At 34.4% G+C, this 21,351-nt stretch overlaps 1 pseudogene; it reads right to left on the bottom strand.

Moving 5' to 3' along the window:
• Positions 1–17,587: 17,587 nt before the first annotated feature.
• Positions 17,588–20,794, bottom strand: LOC149528738 (anthocyanidin-3-O-glucoside rhamnosyltransferase-like; annotated as a pseudogene).
• Between the last annotated feature and the right edge of the window lie 557 nt (positions 20,795–21,351).

Raw genomic sequence — 21,351 nt, 5'->3', positions numbered from 1 at the left:
CAAAGATAGAGAACAACGGAAACTCTTATAATTGGGATTATAATACAAGGTATAGTTGTCACTACCATCAAGAGTATGTACATATTCCTAAGAATTTTATTAGAACACATTTCAAAAGTGATTACAAAAGGCAGTTGAGTCAAACCACATATTTTAGTGTTTTGAAGACTAGTCACATAAGAAAAATTTGTCCAACAAGGTCAAAGGCACCAAGTTATGAATTCAACAAAGGCAATGGAAAGGCATATATTTAAAATTTTAGAGATGAGATGAACAAAACATGGAGGAGAAAGGAAGATTGCAACACATTAAGTTTAGAAGGGATCACTTCACCCAATGGTTCAGGTGATCACACCTCCTCAAATTAAGCAATCAAGAGGTATGTGTGACTAATACTTAGAGGGATATATAATACATAAGTTCCTAGGATTTAGTTTTGAAAAGATTACATATGCATGAATAAAGATGCAAAGTTTTTTTCAGAATCAAGAGTAAATCTTTAAGATTTGTTAGTTTTCATGTTACTGTCGAGCACAAAAAATTTCACTGTGGTTGCTAAGTGAAATGTTAGTGGATGTCGAGGTAGAAAAGTTGTTAGTGAAGACTAAGCACACAGTGGTTACCAAGCATATGGAAAAAAACATGGATGGTGAGTGAGCCTAAAATTCGATTGAAGCCAAGCTTACAACTGTGTAAGCATTTAACATTAAATGCAACATTTTAAGGTCTATTTGATCAATTTATGCTCATTTGACATTAGTAAAATTTGAAGTAGAGAACAAAGAGCTAAAGGTGATCTGGAGAAATTGATCTAAGAATTTGCAAGAAATTTAAAAGGTTGCTTGACACTATTCCAACACAATTCACAAGGTATTTATCGTGTGCAGAGCTATGCAATTTTAAATTTCACAAACCCTAGTTTCATGTAATGGCATTTGGTTCTTTAGAAGCCAAGGCTATAGAGGGAAAAGAGGTTTCAAATGTACTATTGATAAGAAATAAAATCAAACAACCTACTTTTAGGGCTATCCTAGATATAGCTTAGAAGCAGGATCCTCTGATGTGTTATCCATGATACCACCACAAGTTTTGTTGATACAAGATGTTACAAATTGTTATACATGCAAAATTGGAAGTATAGGTGATATCATAATCAGGGAGACATATGGAAAACTATGTGAGAATACAGCATTGAAGGAAGAATTTAAAGTTGTTGAGAAGAAAGGGTTAACTAGTTCCCTAGATTTCCCCAACATATTCAAAAAAGAGTGGATAAATTTTTTTTTGAGAAGAATTCATTACAACTTTGTATGGATAGAGAATGGGCCAGTGAAAATCACCAAGAAGATTGTACACAGAGTCATAGGGTATCCAACCCTTGATCGACCCAAGACAATGAGAAGTGAAGCTAAGGAAATAATTGAAAGAAATATGGGAGCTATGTAGAAAAAATGAGGGATGACAATTTATACAATCACAGATCCCATAATAGCTTTTTTAGTAAGGATTATAGCACATAAGTTCTATCAATCTACTAGATTAAATAATGTACATTGTATTGTAGTTGATGTGGGTTACAAAATAGTGAAGAAGGATCATACTTATGATCTTGCCGTGTTGTAGTTGCATCAATTGATTGAGAATTTGGGAGCTATAAGGAAAACCAAAAGTGCACAATGTAAATTTAGATCTATTCTTGTATACATTTTCTTTTATGTTCAGAATACATTTCTGACATTTGGTAAAGTTGCATGGAAAGTGAAGAGACCTATTGTAGTTTAAATAGGTGAATTTATTGAGCAACTAGGTGATAAATTTGAATATGTTATGACAAGTTATTTTGAAGATTTCAAAGAATCAATGAAGAAAAGACTAAGGACACCAATCTCACTAGTGGAGAAATATTTTGATGATTTTTTCTTCCTAGTTGACACCAATTTCACATATGTTTACCAGCAATTCCCACAGTGAGATGGCTAAGGTCATTAGAATATGAAATAAATGTTGATGAGGCCTCTACAAAAATTACAACATTACTTGTAGAAGAAGTGGATAAAGAAGCCACAACATTTAAAAACTATGACATGGCCAAATCAAAGATTACAATGAAATTGAAGACTACTTTAGTAATGAAGAAGAAGAACAAACTGGTTAAGAAATTAAAAGAAATATTTGGTGAAGGAGCCAAGGAAGAAGAAGAGGAAACACAAGCTCAAGCACCCTTAGTATTAATACAAGGTTGGGGAGAAGACCAATAAGAAGAAGAAGTGGAAATTGTAGAAGGTGTTAAGGAAGAAGAGGCTAGTGAAGCACCTACAACTACTAAGAAGAAAAAGAGAAAAGCAAAGACACAAGTAGTGAATAGACCAAAGAAGGTTGCTAAACCTACTTAGCCTAAGACTACAACACCCACCACAAGGGCTAGCACTAGAGACACTGCACAAAAGGCTAAAGATGTAGCCAAGCCCAAGGAGAAGAAAGTTGAAGCATAGAAGAGACCAAAGAAGAAATAAATTGCTCCAACTGAATTTGATGAAGAGAAGACTGAATCAGATGACAAAAACCAATTTAAAGTGGTAAGTCATAATCCCTCTTCAGATTTATAATTCTATGTGAGAATATTAAGAACAATGTTTATTTATCAGGATTCTCTCATATTGAGTTTGTGAACCTTGAGAAGATTGAAAAGAACCAAGTTGAAGAGGTTGTCTATGCGATGATGAAAATAGTAAAAAAGACTCCTCTAGAACTTGCCAACTCTGTACCTAAAAGCTTGTATGATAGAGTTGAGAAAAAGTGGCATTATTGTTTAGACACTGAGAAACAAATTAGGGAGATAACTCTTTGCCAAGTTATGCTAGAACTTAGTAAGGGTGAAATGACTAAATCCATTTAGAGGTATGCTACAAGATTTGTGCAAAAATATAGGGCATTCAATATAAAACAAAACAACATTAAGGATGTTGTACAAAAGTCCAAGAAAATATGGACTATCAACATCTAAGGAAGCTTAGCAAACACCCATTAAGGTAGGTGAGGACGAAGAAGATCACACTAAACAAGGAATTATAGTTTAGGGAGGCATAGATCTGGGACCATTGACACCCAGGTACTAGTTGAAGAAGAGAAACAAACAAAATAAAGTGTACAAGATACATAAGTGTCGAGTACCAGAAATCCATAGGAGACAAGTGAAAACATTGAAATTGTCAAAGTTAAGGATGTGTCTGACACTATTTCTCAGAAAATAAATCCCCTTACAAAGGATGATTTGGAAAAGATACTTGTTGAAACTACTCTTTAGGCCAAACTATGTGACAACCCCATACTGGTGAGTGCAGATAAAATTCAGAAGACAAATATAATAACTATAGGGGAGGAAATGAAAATACCAAACACACTTATAGTTATTCCTCATGTCACAAGTGTATATTAACCTTCACTACCTATAGTGGTATATCAAAGGAAGGAGACAACAAGTTCCACTATCAATACACTTATGCAAGAAACTCCAGTCTAAGTGAATATGCAAGAAACTGAAAAAGATAAGGATGAGATAGTTGGAGAATACAAGGAAGAGAAATAAGAGAATGAAGGTACTCAAGGACAAATAGGTCAGGTAGATACACCTGCACCTCCAACACAAGGTCAAGGTGCAACCAAAACTACATAGGAAAAGAAGGACATGACTGAAGAGTTAAGTTTGACATCCAAACCAAAGGAGCAACTAGCAATTCAGACACTTGCAACATTACCAGAATATGTTACTTCTTTTAATCAAGCTCTTTAGAGGCCAAGCACAGATGCTACACCATTGCAATTTTCAAGGCCAAGTCTTAGCTCATCTAAGGTACAAGAGGTAACTATATATGGTTATGTTAGCCTAGATGAAGGGATTGTATTGCCTAAATTTGATTTGGTAACAATCAAAATTGAGCAGATGGGTATATTACAAGATGCCCTAACAAAGAAGAAAAATCAAGAACCGTTTAGAAGGGAGCATAGGTAGAAGCAAGCTTTCATTGACATCAAAGAGATTTTCCTAGATGCATTTAGTCTATTGACTTGAGATGACAACAAGCCTATCATTGAACAATTAACCAATATAGTGGAAAGGGTTAATGCCATAGACCTTGATACAAATGTAAAACTACTTGAATGTTCTAAAAGGAAGCTCCAAAATAAGGTAAATGAGAAGATATCAAGTTTTATTGCACTAACATAGGTTGAGCTAGCAACCAATAAAGAGAGTTTGAAGAAGGTACTAGAGAATATTTTCTCTTTGTATACCAAATTGTGTAAAACTAAACTTTTCACACAAGAAATAAGGACTCACATACTGAGTTTGGAGAGTCGTATATAGTCATCCAGCACTACTTTGCCCAAGTTTCTAGCTCAAAGTGAGAACCACTTTAGGAACCTCTTGCAATCCTAGAGTCAGTTAGCATTTTTACAAGTAGATGAAGCCAACGTTAGGGCTAAACTGATCAACATCTAGTCAACATTGACTCAACACATGGAGATATTGCACAAGGAACTAGGCTATGTTGAAACTATTATGAAGAAAGATTCTCATCTTTCTACACTGGAAGGCTTAGTCCACCTTGCTGCCAAGTTGGCCATCCAAATCAAGTCCTTGGAGATAGCTTGTGATCATTGGGATGCAGCCCTAAAGATTATACTTGAGCTCCATAAATTCTTTTTGGAAAACTACACTATAAGTGTACACAACCCATTGAAATAAGTGTCAAAGAGGGGGAATAAGAGTAATGGGGGAGCTAATGGGGGAGAAAGAATATTTAGAGTTAGACATAGAGAGAAGGAATAAAACCCAAGGGGGAGTAAGTGAATAGAGAAACACAAGACCAAAATATCAGCTCCAATAGAAACATAGATAGAACATCAGTTTATGCAAATGTACTCAACAAGAGAAAGATTTAGATAGAGTACTGAATTGAACTAAACAATCAACTTAGTGGGTCTTATGAAATTTTGAGGTATGACTAATAAGTCATCTAGTGTCAAATTTTGATATTTTGAAATCTTATATAGAAACACAACAAATATCTATGTTATGCTTGTAAGGATAAGATCATTAATGCATGACCAAGTGTTTTTGAAAATCATGTCAAAGGGGGAGATTGTTAATCTCAGATTGGTTTTGACACTTGAGTATCTATACACTTAACTCATTTACTTAGTTCATGTCGAACAAGTAACAAATTTTGAGCACAACATATAAGTTAGTGCATGCCAAGTAAACAGTGAGTGCCAAGTCACTCATGTGTCGAGTCATTCAAGTACCGAGTAGATAGCATGTGCTAAGTGATTCAAGTGCCAAGAAAGAAGTGCATGCCGAGTCATTTAGATGCTAATTGACAACATTGAAGTTATAGTTGGTGCCAAGCACTAGGGACTTTAGATGTCAAGTAACATAGTTTTGAAATAGTTGTTTGTATTGGCACAAACTACTATGTATCCCACTTTAAAGTCAACTTAAGGATTGATTTATGATCTTTTGTTGATAAGGATGAATCTTAAGTGTGAATCCCTATGTATTACATGCATCCAATCAGTAAAAGGGAAGGTTTAAGTGGCAATATGGGTGAATCACAGTTGTTGATTCATACCTAATACTAAGTCATGTAGGTATTCTTAAGGAGGACAACCCTTAATGTTTTAAGTGTAGAGAAGGAGAGTTTTCATATGTAAATAGGACATTCATGGTGACCAAGGTATTATGATTTGAGTTTCATTGTGGAATTAGTTAAAGGAGAATAGAGAAAAGGAAACAATGGACATCAAAGAGACATCTGATAAGAAAGGATCAAGTACACATCAGTATAGAGGTGATCTGACATCAAGCAATAGAGTGCTAATCATAGGGTCACTGTTGAGATATTCTAATAGGTGAATTAGTTAAATATCTTAATAGAGTAGTCCTAGTAGGCTGCATTGAAATCCTCTAACAAGTTGCTTACTTAGTTGTGAGTTAAAGTACTTTAATTAGGCACATTTCTAACAAGGTGTTGAAATCCTTTAACACGGTAAGACCTAATAGTCTTTGTAAGCTTTTAATAGGGAAAACATTTCATAGGGTAGATCATGTTTCATGATCAAACATTGCAACCTTCATTGGATACACTTTATTACTACAGTAGTGAAGATTTCTCGGTGTCATCCCCATCCCAGTTTTATCTTCTCATTGGAGGGTTTTTGGGTAATCATATCTTATGTCATACATGTGTGAATGTTTACTTGTTTACATACTTTAGATGTATATGCTTTATATGGTATTTGAGTTTACTTATTGAATTGTGAGATGGAGTATGGTGAATGTTTTTATGGGTAAAAGTTTGAAACATTAATTCACCGCCCCTCCCAGAGTTTACCTTTCCTAATGTAATTCTAATAGTAGTTCCCTTAGAGACTACACTTTGATGATGGGTATATTTACTCCATTCCAAAATTGTTGGAACAGGTTATTGAATCTAGCTTTACACATATAAATTGTATTTCATTGAATGTTTTTAAATATTTTTCAACATATCAATTTTTCTCATTTTCTACAATCATTCTAAATCATTTAGTGTCTAGTATTTATGTTCTTTATTTTCATGCATGTCTACTACATTATTTCCAACCTTATTATTTGGCCAAAATGTCCTTAGTGTTGGAATAATCAAATGGGAAGAGTACTTATGAGAGGGGGGGTGGGGGTTGAATCAAAAGTAACCAACTTTAACCTTTTTAAATCCTTTAAAAAACTTAACAAAAAATAAATTGCATGTACATAAACATATCAAATAATCATAAAAAAAACACATGCATCAACACACATAACACTAGAATTTGGTAACCCAGAAACCCTCCAAAATGAGAAGGTAAAACTGGGGTAGAGATGATACCCACAAAATCACTGCAGCAATAATGTTTGGCCACTTCTGATGGTCTACCCTATTAAAAGCTTTACACCATGTCAATAGTCACCTGGTTAGAGGATTTACAAACACTTTACATGAAGTGTCACCCTGTTAAAGGATTTCATCACCTCTTTAAAGGATCTACAAAATAGTTGTTAAGCTAACCTATCAACATAGGATTTCCCATTATCTAATACAATTATTAGAGAGTATTAGAAATATTTGACCTGATAGCTTTGCAATCTTTAATTGCTGATTATAGAGACTTGATCTACTCTTTCTAACTTTGATCCTCTGAGATTTGATATCTATTTTTATCCCTTACTCTATTATGATCAACTAGATATTCAATTGCTACTCAATTCACTAAGTCTTTGATCCCCCTGATGCTTGCCCTATTCTATAATTTTTCTATCTGCTTAGCAGCTTCCTTAGCTTCTTCTTAGCAACTCCTTGGCAACTCAAAATTTTGGGGTCTATGCCTTTTTATAAAGGCTTCGAAGACATAAGGTTTGAAATGAATTCACGAGCTTAATTTTCCCACTCAAACCCTTAGATTTAACCTATTGGTTGAATGCTGATTACATTGGTAAAGTAAGAGGTTCGATCTTATCTTCTTATCCCTTCATGAATCATCCAAAAATGGTTTTTCATCTAAGTTTTTGAAAGCACAAACTCATATGTTGATTCTGTGTTACTCAACACATACTAGATTACTAGTGCTCGACACATAGATGATCCTAGTTTTCTCAGCACCTATTGTATTCTATCTTGCTCAGCACATGTATCATTTTGGCTCACTTAACACTTATTGCATTCTAATTTTCTTGGCATCAAATGTGACTCGACACTTAAATATCACTTGGCACTTGAAGTGACTCAACATCTATTGAAATTCTAGCTCGACATATATTGTAGCTTGGTGTACATAGTGTACTCTACTTCTATGTGAAAAGTGGTTAAGTGTGTTGACACTCAATTGTAAAAACACTTAACTAAGCATTATTTTTCTGACCTTATGAGTACATTATTCAATCTTCTCGACATATATACAAAATTTCAAAAAAATTGTTCAAAATTTTGTAAGAAACAAAATACCTCAAAATTCTTATAACTCTCCCTAAGTTTATTGTGCCATTTCATTCTTGTAACTAGAATTCTATGTTGAATTTGTCTCCTATTGATGTATCTAATACTCTTTACCTTTGCCCTATTTCTATAATTTGTACTTGTGTTATCTTCCATACAATTCCCAAAACATGGTATCTCCCCCACACTATGTCTTATCTCTTATCTCCCCTTTTTTGTCTATCTACAATCTTTCTCCCTTTACTCTTCAAAAGAATGAAAGAATGTAAATACATCGTATTCTTCACCTTAGTTATATCTCCTTTATTTTATTTCTCCCCCTAAACATTATATCTATCTCCCCCTTTTTGACACTAATGTCAAAGGATGCTAAAGAGTAATACCATATTTTTCCAAAAATGTGTTGTTGACCTCCATGATCATTTTTAGAGCTACATCCCAATTTTCCAAAGCAATTTCTAGTGACTTATGTTGAATGGCAGTCTTTGCAGCAAGATGTACAAGTCCATCTAATGTAGAAAGATTAGAATCTTTCTTTAAAATAGTTTCAGCATAGACTTTCTCTTTGTGGAGTACTTCCAAATGTGGGGTTATGGAAGATTGAATCTGCATTAATTTGGCCTTTATATTGGCCTCTTTTGTTGTGAGTGAAACTAACTCCTTTTGGGTGTGAAGTGATTGGGTAAAATGCTTCTCACTTTGAGTTCGATCTCTTGGTAGCTGCATGCTAAAAATCTTGAGATTTCTCTCCAAGCTCAATATTCTCTAGCCTATCTCTTGTGTGAAATTGGAAAAATCACATAGCTTGTTTTACAATGAGAAGATATTATCAAGTATAGTTTTGACCTTATCAATCTTCTTGATCAATTCTACCTATGCAAGTGCTATATCACTAGATATTTTCTCATTCACTTTCCCTTGAATTTTCCTTTCAAACCACTCCATAAGTTTTACATTTGTACCCTAGTCTTTACTTGTCACCTGGTCAAAAATATCTGACAATTGTTACATTATAGGCTTTGACTCGTCTAGTAACTACAAGGTGAAGGCATCCAAAAACATGTCCTTCATCTCATGTAGTGCTTGCTTTTGTTTATACTCTTTTCTATGTATTTTTTATCTTCTTCTTCTGTTTAATGCTTCCTACATCTCTATAATCTTCTCAATGGAGATAGTCTTTGAGTCATAAGAAGGTATGAATATCTCCTCATCTACCTTAGGGTCTCCATAGTGAAGTACCCTAGTCACTTTGGTTGAGCTCAAGCCTGGTGTAGATATTTGTAAAGGTATTACCTCAGTGCTTAGCTTCTGAAGAGTTTTTGTAGGAGTGCCTATTGTTGGTAACTCTACCAATGTCTGAATATTGGCCTACTCCTTTTCTTTTGATGTATCCTCCTTTTCCTCATCAGAATTCCCTTGATCAATCACAATAATCTAAGGTGTACCTATTGACTGTACTGTAGGATAAGATGTAGCAATCTATCCTATTTGTTTAGTTGATGTGTCTTTCTTTGCTTTTCCACTCGGCTTCTGTATGGTGTCACCTACTCCTAATGTGTCAACTATTGCATTTTTTTGTGGAAGCATTAAAATTTGAGTACAAGTAGCTATAGAGATAGAAGGTGGTTCTTGTGGATTCACCTTGGGTCTTAATGAGACAGCTACAACCTTTTGTAGCTCATTCATACTGACCAATACTAGATTATTGCATAGTCTAGCTTGCTATGTTGATTGGTCAAGGATCTTGGTGAGATCCTTTTTAGTTAATGGATTGATGTTCTAACATGATTTGTTAGTAACATCCTTAATAGTTATTGTGTCTGTAGGTGTGATGGTTACATGAGGAGGGCTAGGAGGTGGCATTTATGTGTTTTGCACACTTTTTTGTTCTTGCTGCTACTGCTCAACTATTGCTATATCTTCTCCTTTTTTCTTTCTCCTCTTTATCTTTCTTGTCTTCTTCTTCTTTCTCTTCCTCTTTCTTCTCTTCTTCTTTCTTTTCTATTTCCTTTTCCCCTTCCACTTCTTTGGCTTCTTTTTCCTTCTCACTGGCTTTAGCCTTATTTGCTTCTTTATCCTGTCCCTCTTATATATCCTTGTCATCAATCAATTTGTAAATTGACTTCCACAATTTTGTGGATTTATTTACTACATCTTCAATTTTATTTTGTAGGACGCTGAAGGCTCTATACTTTGGTGCAAATTTTCCACCATGTTTCTTATTAGCCTTAGTTATCTGACCTATTATCAAGTCTAGCATCACTTGTGCTAAGGTAGATTCTCTGATTTCCTTCTCCATTTTGAGACAATAATTCCATTTGTTTTCAATAATCTCATATAACTCCCTAGGCATAGTATTGTTTAACTCTAGAGGTGTGTTTTTGAACTCTATCATCATGGCATACACTAATTCCTCTATCTTGTTTTGATCCTCTCTACTTAACTTATTAAATTCAATATTCTTCAAATTTGTCAAATCTACATTTTTAACATTTTCACAAATTTTATCTATGGCTGATTTTGGAGGATGGCTTACCACTCGGAATTGGTTGATATCCTTTGATTTACTCTTCTCCTCATCATCAAAATCTAGCTGTGCTACATATTTCCTCCTTTTCTTTTGCACTTCACCAGTATTCTCAATAGCCTTCTTTTTCTCTTTTGTTTGTTCCTTGACCTTTTGAGTTGTGGCCCTTGTGGTGGCTCTTGTTATAGGTGTTGGCTTGGCTTGTGTAGGCTTGGTTACCTTCTTGGCTTTGGACTAAGTTGGAGGCTGAGTCTTAGCCTTTCTCTTCTTAAACTCGGCTTGCGTTGGTGTTTCCTTGGCTTCTTCTTCCTCAACACCTTCATCCTTATCTTCACCTAAGCCTTGTATTAGTTCCATAGGGCCTTTCCCTTGTTCTACTTCTTCTTCATTGTCATCATCATATTCTTCTTCTTCTACTGCACCTGTTGCCCCTTCAATGCCTTCTCCAAATTTATTCTTTATTTTTCTTACCAACTTATCCTTCCTCATTATAGAGGTTGTCTTGAGTTCCATCTCAACTTTAGACTTCACTACATCATATGTGCCAAAGGGTTTGGCAGTCTTATCAATGTCCTCTGCAAGTAATATAGTTATTGTTGTTGACGCTTCATCCACATCTAGTTCATAACCCAATGGCCTTAGCCATCTCACCCTTGGAACTGGCACTTGGATATAGGTGTAGTCAATGTCTACTAGGAAACATATCTCATTGATATATTTTTCCACTAGGGAGACTAGTATCCTTAGTCTTTGCTTCATGGATTTCTTAAAATCCTCAAAATAGCTTATCATTTGGGCTACAAAGTTGTTATCCATCTGTTTAATATACTCATTGTTTTGAGTAATTATAGATTTATTTGAATTGCAATTCACTTTCCCAATTGGAGGAAACTCTTCCAAGACATAGAAAAATATGCATACAAGGACTGAACCAAACTTGCATTGAGCTCCTTTTGACCTTCTTATTGCTCCTAGGTTCACATTTATCTACTACAGTAGTAACTCTACTAGATCATATGTATGATGTTCCTTCACAAGTTTATAGGTTACATCCATAATAATACATGGTACACTATTTAATCTACTAGATTGGTAGAACTTGTGAGATATCACTTTCAATACAAAATCTAGAAGGCAATCTATGATTGTGTCTATTGTCATACCCCTCTTATTCCATTTGGCCCCTATATTCCTTTCAATGGCCTCTTTTGAGTCATTTCTTAAGGTCTTATGTCAATCTAGGGTTGGAAAACCTGTAACCCTATGTACTATCCTCTCTGTTATCTACACTAGTCATGTTTCTAGCCATAAGCAACCATCGTGAATTCAACTCAAAACAATCATGATCCACTCAATTTTGAAGACCGTGGGAAAAACTAAGGCACTTGTTAAACCCTTTTTCTCAAAAATTTTGATTTCATCTATTAGAATCCCATTGTCACATGGTTGTTCATATGCTTGAAATATTTTAAGGTCTCCTATAGCACCTACCTTATAGTTATAACACTTCCTTACATCTTGCACCATGATAACTCTGGGTGGAATAATGGATAATGTGCCGACTGGGTCGTTCTTGTAAGCTACCTCAGGAATTAGCCTAAACTCTAGTTGTTTTACCTCATTACTAACTAGCTGGATCTCATGGCTTTCCTTATTCTTAGGGTTCTTAGAGCTAGAAGCCCTATTTCTAGTCTAGGGTTTCAAAAGATAACAAACTTTAAAACTGCACAACTCAGCACTTGAAGAATACCTTATATCGATGAAATTTGTGTTGAATTGTTGTTGAAATCAATACAAAAGGATTCAAGGTTGCTCTTTGATCTCTTCCACACTCTTCTCATCTTTTCTCTACATTTGAATGGCATGAAAAGATCAAAAAATTGACCTTATACCTTTCAAAACCTAGCATTAAATGCATAATGCATATAGCTATACACTCGGCTCTTGAAGGTTTCAACATGACTTGGCTTCCATTGGCTTTCCATTGCTTGGCTCCCACTAGATTTTGCACTTGCTCACCTTCTATTGACATTCCCCAACTCAGCATCAACTATCAACTCGATCGCTACTGGGAACTCGACATACACTAATATTTACTCGGCATTTGAGGACAACTCAATAATGTTTGCAAAAACTTCAAATTTTAACTTGGCATCTTTACTCATGTTGATTTCTTCATTGCAGTACCTATTTGTCTTGGGGCTAATGTACAATATAGCTTTGTATATTAGTTCCATACACCTATCCTTTCTTAGTTGGATGAGGTGTGACCACTTGATCTCTTGGGTGAAGTGATCCCTCCATTGGATGTACTAGCCCCATCCCTTCTTTGCTATGTCCTATTCATCTCTAGCCTAATGTGTTCAACATCAAGTTTCTCTTTTCCCTTGCTGACTTCTAACTTGGGTGCCTTGGCTCTTGTTGGGCAATACCTATTGATATGACCAGTCTTCAATCGACTAAAACATGTGGTTTGGCTTAACCACCTACTGTATTTCCCTCTGAAATGTGTTCTTATGTAGTTTTCAGGAACATGCCCATACTCCTAATAGTAATGATAGCTCTGCTTGGTATTGTAATCCCAGTTGTAGTGGTGTCCATGGTTATTTCTCCTTGCAGGATGATTAGGTGTACACATAGGCTTTGATTTGCATTCAAAAGCTCTATGTCCATATTTCTTCTACTTATAGAAATGACCATCAAATCTTGGTGTTCTCATGGTCTTGGTCCTGCAATCTTGTGAAAGGTGTCCTTGCTTGTTGCATTTGTGATAGTGACCCTTGTTCTTGGGTTTGTCCTACTGAATTATCTTCTTACTCCTGCATACATTAGCAGTGTGTCCCTTTTTACCATAGAAATGACAAGTGGGTTTAGAGTTCTTACCTTTGTCACTTCTTTACTCAACACTCTTTGATGATTCTCCTTCTTTAGTACTAGTGAAACCTAGTCTTGAAGTGTCATTGTTGGATCTTGGTGATTTTATCAATTGTTCAAAGTTCTTGATCGCTTCACTTGATTTGTTCAAGCTTTCTGCTATCTCATTCTCTCTTCTCAATTCATTCTTCAATTGTTCATTTTGCATTTTCAAGGTGGAGATCTCAATGTCCTTCATATTTAGCTCATGATGAGCATTCATCATTTGGCTAAGGGTATCTACCTACATGTTGGAGATCTTTGTAAGCTCTATGGACTTCTCCTCCAATCTGTTTGCAACATTTCTTTTATCATCCTCAAGCATAACCCTATCCTCAATGGCTCTTTTCTTCTATTCAATTATCTCACATAGCATTATGGCTTGTGACTCTTGCTCCATTTTAAGAGATCTTATCTCTTCTACTTAGTCTCTATTCTTTTCCATCAGTTCTGTTATTGCTGCATCAAATTTCTTGGAATCTCCATTTGCAAATACTTTTGTGCTATCAATCTCCTTGTAGTGTGCGCCATTTTCAGCTATGGCTATATCCTTTCTTCTTTTCAAGGATTTTTTCAATTCTTCTCTAGCTTCCTCCAAGTTGTGTAGAGTGAGATGCACATCAATCACTTGATTATCTATTATCTTCCCAAGTTTGAAGACTTCCATCTTCTGATATTTTCTCTAAGCTGTTAGTCTCCTTCTGAGAGCTTCGTTGTGATACCAATTGTTGGAATAATCAAACGGGAAGAGTACTTTTGAGGAGGGGGGCAGAGGGCGGGGGGGGGGGGGGGGGGGGTGAATTAGAAGTAGCCAACTTTAACCTTTTTAAATCCTTTAAAATACTTAACTGAAAATAAGTTGCATGTATCTAAACATATCAAATAATCATAAAACAAACACATGCATCAACACACATAACACTAGAATTTGGTAACTTAAAAACCCTCCAAAATGAGAAGGTAAAACTAGGGTGGGGATGATACCCACAAAATCATTGCAGCAATAATGTTTGACCACTTTTGATCGCTAGTACTATTGAAGGTCTACCCTGTTAAAGGCTTTACACTATGTCAATAGTGACCTGGCTAGAGGATTTACAAACACTTTACATGAAGTGTCACCCTGTTAAAGGATTTCATCACCTCTTTAAAGGATCTACAAAATAGCTATTAAGCTAACCTATCAACACAGGATTTTCCATTATCTAATACAATTGCTAGAGAGTGTTATAAATCTTTGACCTGATAGCTTTGCAATCTTTAATTGCTGATTCTAGGCACTTGATCTGCTCTTTTTGACTTTGATCCTCTAAGATCTGATGTCTGTTAATAACCCTTACTCTATTCTGATCAACTAGATATTCAATTGCTACTCAATTCACTAAGTCTTTGATCCCCCTATTACTTGCCCTATTCTGCAATTTTGCTATCTACTTAGCAACTTCCTTACTTTCTTCTCAGCAACTCCTTGGCAATTCAAAATTGTGGGGTTTATGCCTTTTTATAAAGGCCTCGAAGACTTAGGGTTTGAAATGAATTCACGAGCTTAATTTTCCCACTCAAATCTTTAGATTTAACCTATTGGTTGCATGTTGTCTCCAATTTTCTTATTAGTTGCATGTGGATTACATAGGTAAAGTAAGAGATTCAATCTTATCTTCTTATCCCTTCGTGAATCATCCAAAAATGGTCTTGCATCTAAGTTTGTGAAAGTACAAACTCATATGTTGATTCTATGTTACTCAGCACATACTGGGTTACTAGTGCTCAACACATATATGATCTTGGTTTGTCCATCGCCTATTGTATTCTATCTTGCTCGACATGTGTATGATTTTGGCTCACTCAGCACATATTGTATTATGATTTTCTCAGCATCAATTGTGACTCAACACCTGTATTATGCTTGACACCTGAAGTCACTCAGCGCCTATTAAAATTTTGGTTCGACACATACTGTAGCTTGACATACATAGTGTACTCTACTTCTATGTGAAAAGTGGTTAAGTGTGTTGACACTCAATTGTAAAAACCAATTTGAGACCAGCACTTAGTTTGGGTGTTCTCCATTGACATTTGGAAAATCCTTCAAAAATATTTATAGGTAGAATTCAAAGAGAGAATTTTCCAATTTTTTGATTGAGGGAGAAGTAGAGGGTATAGAAAAAAAACTATTTCCTTGTGTGGCTTAAAACTAGCCCATTATTGAAGCTCAAAAAAAAAGTGTGGCTCATTATTGCCCCATTCAAAACCTCAAGCATCTCTCTTCCTTCAACACCTCCAGGAACCTATTTTTACTTATAAAAATGTTTGCAAATATCCTTGGATAGTTCCCAAAACTTATCTAATATTTACTAAATATGACAATTTCTTCGTTATTCTCATCAATAGTGTTAGCTACACCTATGTTACTCTCAATACTTCATCTATAAATGGATGAATGAAATATTTTATAATGTCTAGTACAAACCAAAGCAATCTATAGACATAACCCTCTAAAAGAAGAATCCTATAAAGAATATCAACTTCTTTCAAGATCAGATAGATTCTATAGTGGATTGATAGAAAACCATTATATTGACACTAAAAATATATCTAATTTGGGTAAATCTAAGGTTTTCATTGCACAACCTATTACAAGCACATGTTGAATTCTTTGAATTCATGAAAAGACATAAACACATATAGACATTAGATTTATAGTTGTCTCCATAGGAATTCATAATTAGCTTGAGGGTCCTACATTTAAAATATACTTTTGAAAATTGGCAAAGATTTTGAATCATGGTGCAGGTAACAAAGGTGCTTCCCAAGCTAGAGGAATCTAACCAAGAGTGACATAACTCCAATTTTCAAGACAAGCAGACATGTCACAAGAGGTCATGAATCTCAAGAATGCATTTGAAATTAGATACAGGTTTAAAATTGATGAAAATTGATGCGTGCAATATGCAAGTGCTAAATAGGGTGTGCAAAAATACACATAACTTTCAAAATATTCAAGGGGTGGATTCAAAAAATATATATAATTTATTAACACTGAGAAATGGATGCCCTATTCTATATCATCATCATTTCTCCATTTCTCTTTAAATGCATCACCTCAATCAATTGATAGATAAAATATCTTTTATGCTATTGCATATGGACTCTTCAATTAACATCATGTGATGAGGAAGTACTAATGAAACACTTCATCTCTATTACTACAACATTTAATAAAATTACTTTTTCTGTCTCTCAATATATAAATTATATATTTATAAATAAAAAGATAAATAATAATTTTTTGGTTTCTTGTATAATTTTTTATTTCAATTTTTTATTCTAATAAATTAATTTTGAGATAAATATAAATCTAGAATCTGTAACAAGTAATTATTAAGATCAAACATATCCATAGCAGTAGCTCCACAAATAACTAACACATCAATCTAAAGAAAAATGAACAAACAAAAGTCTAACAATAACAATACAAGACCAAAACCATCTTAATGCAAAGCGTGTCCATAAGATTCTTTAACCTAAAGCATGATTTCAGTTTTCCAAGACTCCCTTTACTTGACAAACGGGTCTCACAAGCTTTTATAACTCAAGCACCCAACATATTAAACATAAAAAAAAAAGAAATTGGCTAGAATAGACTAGATCTTTCAGTCCATCCATAGCTTGACATGGAGTAGAGACTTTTGGAAGGCTCCTCAAATCTTAAAAACCGAATTTTACTAGGAACCCAAAACTAACCTGCAGCAAATAACAAAGACACTCCAACAATACGTCCAGAACTCACGTGAAAAACACAACCTGAGTTGGCCTAGTGGTGGAGAACTTGTACTCTTGAAAGAGAGGTCACAAGTTCAAATCCCATTGGGGGGTAGAGTATGTACGCCTCATTTGTAGCACCAAGCGCCTCTCGAAAAAGAGTATGAGGTAGTCCCATATCACTGTCACCATATGTAAACCCAAAAACAATGGCATAGTGTCATGGACTATAAAAACCACTTACTTACTTAATAGAAATGGTAGGCACTAATTAAAAACAGAAAAAGAAGGAACCAATGGTGCACCCCACAATCTGCCAACCTCTCCCACTGAGTAACTCGGTTTTCGAACTCTGACAATACACACATAATGCTCAGGCCGCTTTTTCTTTGAGCAAAGAAACAAAATTATGAATGTTCAATCGATGAATTTGGCTGCCGTTGCTTGTCAAGACTCTACTTATCTCGTGAGCGTTAGATCTGATCTCTCTGCCCTCCTCTTCCTTCATTAACCCGCAAACAGCATTCCTTACGTCTTCCTTGGAAAAAGAACCGTCCTCCTCATTTCTTCTCACCTGCACACCCAACTTGAGATCACCCGCTATGAGTTTAGAATTTAGGAACTGTTCGTGCTGCAGCGGAATAGTTACCAGTGGTACTCCAAACCTCAACCCCTCCGTCACCGAGTTCCACCCACACTGAGTTAAAAACGTTCCCAAAGAAGAATGGCTGAGAATGTGCAGCTGAGGCGCACACTCCGTCACCAAGAGCCCTCTTCCTTATGTGCGCTCCACAAAGCCTTTCGGCAACTCATCAGCCATCCGGCGGAGAAGAATACACAGAAATGGGGCCTCACTCTCTTCTAACCCCAACGCCAAGGCAGCTACATCTAGTTTGGTGAGAATACATTCGCTGCCAAAGGAGACCACCACAACAGAACGGGGCTGCTGCAAATCAAGCCAGGCCAAACAACGGTCTTCTGCTGGTGGCGGTGTGCGTCATAGCGGGCATCTGAATCCCAACGGCAAGCATGGGTCGTGATCCTTGGATAGCTTCCAGATAGTCCAAGTATTTACCTTCGAGTTCTACGCAAGTATTGAAAACTACCATCCAGCAGCTCTCTAAGCACATATTCCACCGCTCTGCCACAGTAATGGCCTCTTCCTTATTTTTGTTTACTTGAAGGTTCATCCGGGCTAAAAAGGCCGAAAAGCGGATGTGCGCAGAGGGGAAGCCAGCTGGCGGCGCCGTAAGGTCTTGGCCAATCTCGGTATCATGGCCTTATAAGAAATGCAGTACTTGCAGCCGAGGTGATGACGAAATATACTGTGGGAATGCCCAGTTTGGAGGCCATGGGAGAAACCCAATCGTGTGTCATATCATGGATTACAAAATCAGGTCGATGCCTTTGTAACAGTGCCTCGAATGGTTTCTCCCACTCGTCCATTGCTTTGAGAAGTAGAGCAAATGTGCCTCCTAGTTTCAAGTCTGCAGTTGACTCAACGCCTTTCGGGAGTCCATCTATGGAGGGCAGTGGAATCTCCAGCAGATCAATCCGTGGGATTGGGTCTAGCTGCGAAACGTACTGCCCAATCCATCTAATATTGAGTGGACTCGATAGGAAGGAAACTTTGAGACCTTGATCGTCCAATCTCTTGGCCAGCTCTAAGAAGGGTCTTATGTGGCCGTATGCAAGCCAAGGGACCATAATCACATGGAGCTGCCGCTTCTCTTCTCGTATACTTTTGGAGAGCAGACTGCAAGTTACTCTTTGAGTGATGAATGGAATATTAGTGTTGGTGTTGTACAGAGATATGGGCCATGAACGTTTCTTATACTTCTTTCGCCATCTTAAGTCAACATTTTATTTTTTAAATGATAACAAACTTTCAATTTTATAAAATGTGATGCCAAACCACCTTTCTGCCCCATTTGGTTGCTGGAATATGAGTGGAATAGGAAAACAAAATTAGAATATGTTTTATATTCGCTGTTTGGTAAGCTCAATCAGAATTGGGAATAGGAAGACATATTCCAATTTTGCCCTTAAAATGAGCATATGTCTATGCTAAAAAATATCTGTTATTGGAATAGGCCATTTCCATTCCCATTCCGATTTTCCATTAAAAAATATTTTTAATTTTTTTAAAATATTTTTTTCTATTTTTTTTTAAAATTTTTTTTTTTCATTTTTTTTTTTTTTTTAACTTCAACTTTTTGAATTTTTTTTGTTAATTTTTTTTTAAATTTCTTTTTTAATAACAGTTTAAAAAATTATATCTATTTGTTTAAAAAAATGAAAATGAAAATGAATTAACTAAAAAAATAATAAATTAAACTTTTTTTTAGGAAAAATGTTTTTAAAAATACAAAACTTAACCTTATTCCTATTCTATTTTTGTACAACCAAACAATAGATTAACACATTCCTAGTCGAATTCCAAGTGCACCAAACATGATGGAATTGCCTATTTCTATTCCCATTCCTCATTTCCATTCCCATTCCATTTTTCTATTCTAATTTTCTATTCCTATGCCAGCAACCAAATGGAGCCTTACAAAATTTATCAAACAAGGTATCTTATCAAACCATCTAGATGCTTTTAAATTTATAAAACATAAAACCTTAGATTCTATTTGGAGAAAGACCTAGCTGCTAAGATATAACATCTTATAGTCTATTTGTCACTAGTTTTTAAATATTAAATTTTATAATTTGATTTATAAACAATAATATTGACTTCATAGTAATAAATGATTTTTGAGATTTTATATATTAAATCTTATATTCTATTTGTGGAAAATAACATTGACTTTATAGTATTATATGCTTTTGATTATTTAAATATTAAATCTTATAATTCTATTTGTAGAAAACAACAATGACTTTATAGTGATTGATGCTTTCATGTTTTTAAATATCAAATCTTAGATTTCTATTTCTAAAAAATAACATTGACTTTATAGTGATAGATGCTCTAGAGTTTTTAATGTATTTATAGTGATAGATGCTCTAGTGTTTTCAAGTATCACATCTTATAATTTTATTTGTAGCCAATAACATTGACTTTACAGTGATATATATGTTTATAAGTTTTTAAATATTAAAATTTATATTCTATATGTAAAAAGATAACATCAACTTTATAGTGTTACAAAATTCAAATTTATAAACACATGAAATCTTATATCCTATCTATAGAAGATATCATTGACTCTATAATGTTAGATGCTTTTAATTTTATAAAATATTAGATTTAATTTTTAATTGTAAAAAAATAAAATTGACTTTAGATAATTAAGAAAATTTTATATTTATAAAACATGAAACTTTATCTCTATTTTTTAAAAATGACTTTGTATTGTAAGATGCTTTCAACTTTATAGAACATGAAATCGTATCTTCTATTTACAAAAGACAAAATTAATTTAAATTTTTTATTAGGATATGAATAAGTAGAAAAATCTAATGTTATGTTTACAATTCAAATAACATTATTTATGTTTTGAATATTTATAATAGAAAAAGATAAAATAACTAAAGTGGCATCACAAAAACTCAATAATGGTATCTACGCCATATGATTATGATTTGAATAATTCACTTATATAAATTTTCTAAGTCAATTTAATTTAATAAATGTAAATAGATAATTTACACAAGTTGAAAATTAGTTTATTAACAAATAATCTAAATTAATATAGACATCTTAAACTAATTAGTTAAAAGTTGGGAGTAGTATAAGTAGTTGTTTGATATTTGATTTTTCATGTATTTTGATGTATAATTTTAATAAATTATATGTTCTATATTAAATCTTATACACATGTTCATATTGATAGAATCAAAATTTTATGAAATTTATTTATTTTAAATAGTCTTTATTTATTTTATTCTACAAAATCTATAAGTTTGAATGGTCAAGTTAGCAAACATATCTCACTCAACCAAATGAATAAATGACAACTAGTTCTAGAAATAAAAATATATTAGGAAAATACATGGCAAAAAAATTGCATCTAAATGGAAGACAAGCTATTATCAAGAACATTTCTAATTGATAAATTATATAATATTGCATCTTCAAATATAGACCATAATTAACTATATTATCTTATTATTAACTTTATACATAGA

The sequence above is a fragment of the Cupressus sempervirens genome, chromosome 11 (genome assembly GCF_028749045.1).
Source record: "Cupressus sempervirens isolate cs-2001-9-10 chromosome 11, ASM2874904v1, whole genome shotgun sequence".
Lineage (NCBI taxonomy): Eukaryota > Viridiplantae > Streptophyta > Pinopsida > Cupressales > Cupressaceae > Cupressus > Cupressus sempervirens.
Note: the sequence above shows the minus strand (reverse complement) of the source record. Positions and strands in the feature narration are given on the sequence as shown.